This window comes from Gymnoscopelus microlampas (genome assembly GCF_963454915.1).
Source record: "Gymnoscopelus microlampas genome assembly, chromosome: 17".
Classification (NCBI taxonomy): domain Eukaryota; kingdom Metazoa; phylum Chordata; class Actinopteri; order Myctophiformes; family Myctophidae; genus Gymnoscopelus; species Gymnoscopelus microlampas.
In genome coordinates, this window is record NC_139954.1 from 19754303 (window position 1) to 19760302 (window position 6000).

The window sequence follows — 6000 nt, forward strand, 5'->3', positions numbered from 1 at the left end:
AATGAATATCAAAGATCTAGATACTGAATCAAGCAATGTAAAAACTGTCTGAGGTGTTCAGACAGGTGTCCAAACATGTTTGAAAGTGAAATACCATATCCCTTTAATATAAAGTCTTACCATCTGGGTTCTACAGTATGTGTAGGGGCCTCGAGACACAAAGCAGACATTTAAATTGGGATTTCTTTCCCCCTGTTGTGTTTTATCAGGCTTGAAATGATCTCCTCTTACTACTGCTGAATCCCTTTAACTTCACCATTGTTATCATGGCAGGCAAATACGTCTATGTCTCAGCTTTGTGGTTCATTTATAGGTCAAATGAAGGGCTCAGTATTTGTAAAATGGAAACTGCTATTGTAGCTGTTCCATGATTGACGGATGTTTTGTAGAGAATAATACTGAAAGTGCAGGGAGCAAAAAGGATTAAAAAAGTAACCCTAAAAAAGTTGGGCTACTGTTGTTCTCTGAGTCACTCTGCTCATCTTGCCTTGTCAGGCGCTGTCTGTTAAGTTCGACTCTCCAGCTCCTGCTGTTCCGCTGCTGCTAATTATATTGTGATCTCTACCCTGCCAGTGAGAGCGGATGAGCATACTTCACATGGAGCTCTGCATGCAGCACAATGCTGTCATAGCTACAAAGAAGAGAGATGTACTGTATGGTCTGCCTTTTTGTAAGCCGTCTAAACATCTGTAATTCGCTTTAGCGGTGGGACTGGCAGGTGGGGCCATACGACTGGCTTGCAGCTCTTGTGGAATATAAAGAAGCCTTTTATCATTCATTAGGCGTGCTGATGTTATTGTGCCGGAGATGGTAATCCTATTGATGCCATATACTGCTGAAGACTAAGAGTGATGCTGAGACGAGAGAATTTGATCTTCATGATCCTCCCTCTGCTGTCTCTATCTTTGGATGAGTTTAGGAATACATTAGGACAGCAACTTTTGGCAGTACAGCCAAGTTTGAGACAGCTTGAGAAGTTTAGATATAATAATAATACTGGAAGGTATACTGGAAGTGTACTGGAAAGTTCTACAGACACAAAGAGAGCAATGCAGAGATTTCTGTCATTCTGATCAAGGAGCATAGTTGTCCTAGTAGGGAGAGTGACAGTCGGAGCCTGATCTCTGGCATACCTCATTGCACCCTTCTGACCATGGGGTTTGATTTGGTGGGAGGATAGGGGGGATCCATGTCTCTGCTTTGGACACTGCCATTTTCTATTACAGTACTCTGATAGCCCACTGCCAGTTACCGCAAGCACATCATGAGTATGATGGCTTTTTTATTTACTTTATTTTGATTGATGACCCACTTGAACCCTATTGTGTCCCTATTCTGGGGCAAACATTCAGCAAAAATAGCCTATTTACAAGCTCACAACACGTTGCATCTGCTATTTTCGTTGAAGAGATTTTGGTGTAGAGGGTAAAAAGGAGCAGACCAAGAACCCTGGGGGACCCTAGTCAACTAAGTATATAGGGTTCAAGTGGTTAATGTGACCCCCACCAAAAACAGTGGTGTGTGTTCAGATGCACAGTTCAAAGAGAGGCCACAGAGCTGGAAACTTAAATCACAAGGTCCCAGGAGTAGAATTTGTCAACAGAATTGCCTGTAAAATATGTGTTAAGTGCTAAGAATAGATCAGGAAGCTCCCTTTGTCTAAATTGCTTGTGCACACGTTGAGAAACGCATATAAACAGAACAACATACAGGAGAGATTGATGTTCCAGCTGGTACTTTCTGCAGAATGCAGTAATGCAATTTCCTGCATGTTTATTGTTTTTGGGCAGAGGCTTGGAGAACACTTTTATCCTGTATGTGAGAGGCTGATTTCCCAGCGGTGTCACAAGAGTTGTTTGATGTTAGGACTTCACACACGCACGACCGTGCACGCACACGCACGCACACACACGCACACACCAGCGTAAACTAGCAATTATCCCTCTTCCTGACAACCAATTACAGGCAATTGTCAATAGAATGTGCTGTACCCGGACCCCACCTCACGTGGTTCAATATTAATTCATGTTGGTATTCATTCGCATCAAAGCACACAGGGGATAGTTTAATTATAAGGGTAATGTCAGCTGTGTGTGTGTGCGTGTGTGCGTGTGTGCGTGTGCGCGTGTGCGCGTGCGTGCGTGCGTGCGCGCGCGTCGGGGGGGGGGCATGATGCTTTCACAATTTCACATATGGATGACATATAGATAGTATATGCACGGGTAATTGATGTGATTTCCTAAAGGTTACTCTTAAAGCAGGATTTTGCTCCATAGGGAAAAGAAAATCACTCCAGGCCCAGAAAAGGTCATTTTGGTCCAGGAAAGGAATCAGCACTGTTCCATTCTGGCTTTGAAGGCATTCCATTACTCAAGACTGTCGATGTTCATGTTGAAATATTTTAGTCACTAGAGGTTCGGCTAGAGTTCCCACCTACGTCGCACCGCCGATCCGACTGATATGGCCGGCCCGTCCTCCCTTTAGCCTATTTTGATATAGGATATTGTATCTTTCTCAACCGTTCTGTCGCGTGCAATGTACTTTTTTTCAGAGGATGGAGAAGGCTTTCTTACTTGCTGTTGATGGCATTGAAGTACAACAACAGTAAAACATGTGACATTAAAAGAGGTACTTGCATATTGTGCACAGAGGAATTTTGTTTTAGTCTTTGCTTTATTTAGGCATGATAGTAGAGATGAGGGCAGAGAGGGGGAAGGAGTTGGATATGCAGCACAGACCAGTCAGAATTGAACTGGGGGCATGATTTTGTAAAAATGTAAACTACTGTACATTAAAGTTACAATGTAGGCAATTAGCAGACAGTCTAATCCAGAGCGACATACAAAGTGCAAGATTGATCGGTCAGCTGCATGGCATGCCCCAGAGAGAAGGGCTTTTGAAAACATAACTGAACTGAACTTAGACCTTTAAGAGTGCTACCATTCAGAGGCTCTTGGCAAATAATATGAAGATGTTATCAGGGTCAGAGTGTGTAGAACGTGGAGGCATCCCTGTAAAAGAGCAAGCATTTTAGTTAAATATTGTGTGTTGATCTGGCAGCTTTAGAAGTGAGATAGTGAGATAGTAACCAGGTATGGTTATATAAATCCCTGGCATTAATATTGCTGTGAAAAGACCTTGGTAAACAGGTATGTCTGGAGGGCAAATGAAGAGATGAGCTGAAAATGTATCAACTACACTGCACATGAGTAAAGACTAATTGGTTCTGATATGCTGAAAGCTGACTGTTGGCATTTCGATGTTTAGCCTTCGTTTAAGCTGACCATTGTTGTGTGTGTAAGTGATAATCAGGCTTGTCCTAATGGGGAAGATACATCAATGACAGAATAATCAAAATTGCTGTTCTATAATTCTAATCTTACCTGGATGTTAATGAGTTCATTCTTTGTGAACATATTTGCTGTATGTTCTCTGTTAATCAGTTAATTCATTCCATGGAAAGGGTGGGACTAATGTCCCTTATTGCAAAGGTTTCACTGTCCCTTGACAAAATTCTGTTCACCAGTCAAGAAAAGAAGAACAACATCTATTGACAGCTATTGTAGTGCAATATGCTTGACAAGTTGGAGTGATATTTTGCTTTAGTAGTCTGCAGGGATGTAACATAATGAAGGATCATCAGTTGTTTCTTTCATCATATGAATCTGGGCCATTCAGAGGAATGTAATAAGTCTGCAGAAGCCTAGGATTAAAGACAGTGTTGTGTGAAGGTTAAGTGGCCTGTTGATATTGTTTCATTAGAGTTCATCACCCTCGGGGGGGATTGAGGTTTAGTCTGAGATTGGTCTTTCAATGAGTCATAGCTGGGGTGTGAGGAAATTACTTGTCTATTCCAGCAACAAACTGTAAATTGCATTACATTATGTGCTGCGTTCGGCCCCTATTGTGTCATCATACTGCTTTAAAGTTAGACTGTCAGTCAGTTCTTAAAGTTGTTCTGTGCAAATTTCCAAAAAATGACTTTTAGCAGCCTCTGCTGGTCATTACCGTCACTGCAGGCCGTTTCTTTATTACTGCGTTACCCAGAATTCCATTCGTTTTCACCGGAAGACGGAAGTGTTTCAAAAAGCGTTCTTTTAATTGTTTTATACGATCTGTGGATCGTTTCTCTTAGCCAGTGGAGCATTAGCTACCGTGAGCTGTGTTTTCTTTTTCTGTTTTTTTTCGTTCTTCAAATCATACAATCTCTTAAAATCAGCGTGAGTTTCCTTTTGTTATTAGCGCGGTAGTTCCTGGCCAAACAGGAAACCGGCGCGGTAGTTCCTGGCCAAACAGGAACCCGGTGCATTTCCGCTTCCATTTTCCGGCCAGATGACGTCATTTTCGAGGGAAAGTCATGCTCGACAGCGTTCAATAGAAAATATATAAATAAAAGGCTTTCGGGGGTGAAATTCATGGAGTGGGTGTTGTGAAACATTTGCCACTCACAAAAGATATACAATTTAACTTTAGTTTTACTGAAAACGTTACCTAGTATTACTTTAACAATCTTAGAAACAATAAATGTATTCTCCTTTTCTATATATCATTTATTTCAATGGATGACATTTGATGGCGAGATTCTGGCTCAAATCTTCATGTACAGTATACTGTAGTATGATAGAATGCAACATCTCTGAGTCAGTTGCCTGTTTAGGCAGAAGGCTGAATGAGAGATGGACAGGATAAGAGGTTGGAGGAGGAGAGGAGGGCTTACTTGAATGGTCACAGTCTCCAGGCCACCACTGCCTTAGGTATTTTTAGAGTGCATCTGTATGTCCTCTTGGGTGTGCAACCATGTGTACTGCTTGTGTGTGTGCATGCGTGTACACACATAACGTAGGCATGAAAACATATGGTCTGCATTTCAGTAGAGCTCTAAAGTGCGTGACCCCCCAAAATAATCATATTTGAACTGGGGACCTCCCAAAATAATTATATTTGAACTGGGGACCCCCCACCGGATAAGCAGTTGGAATGTAGTTGTTGAGGCATTGTATTTAGTTTGACTCGTTTCACAGGTAAACATTGTGAAAATGGCGGATCTACAAGCTCGCTTGTAGATCTCGCTTGAGAACTACTGTGGTGCAGAGATGACTCATCTGTTTGATGTGGCAATTTAATTTGAACATCAGACCCATCTTCCTGCCTAACCAAGGGAGAGATGTTGTTTGATGGCAAATACTGAATATTTCTGGATAATACTGGGATTGTTTGAATTTGTGTGAGTATTGTCATCTCTAAACCTGTGAGAATTTGTGATATGAAACTAAATAAGTGGCAAATTAATGTGTGATGTGTGTGTTGTTCTTGGCTGATGTCTGTGATCTATCTATCTTGCCTTGAAAAGTGTTCATGTTGCTGCACTGCTGGCTCTATTCTACAGTAGGTGTTTACTTGTGGTTGTGTGTGTGTGTTTGTGTGTAGTTCTTCATTCTGGCTTCTGCTTCCTATGTGGACTGTAGAGGGATCTCGCCCCTTCTTGCCTATGTGGGGGAGGTTTCACCTTCCATGTGTGACAATGTAGATTAATTGCTATTATGCTTGTTGTTACATCTACTATCCATTGTATCTGCCTGGGCAGGCAGGAAAGACGTGCTATCTCTTCTGCACGAGGATCATCTGGTTAGTATTTGGTCTTTTCGAGAATGGTATGTACTGTGCGTGAGCGTGTGCGTGTGTGTGTGTGTGTGTGTGTGTGTGTGTGTGTGTGTGTGTGTGTGTGTGTGTGTGTGTGTGTGTGTGTGTGTGTGTGTGTGTGTGTGTGTGTGTGTGTGTGTGTGTGTGTGTGTGTGTGTGTGTGTGTGTGAGAGTGTGTGTGTGTGTGTGAGAGAAAATTATCATCGTCCTAGTTTCTACAGTTCACTACATTGGTGTTCCTCTGTGTGAGAGATGCACATTGGTGACCCCGTCCGCTCTTTCTCTCTGTGTGAAGTATTTCAGTGACTGCAAAAGCCTTACGTACAATGTTTAAATGTACATTTGGTCAAATCCAGCTCA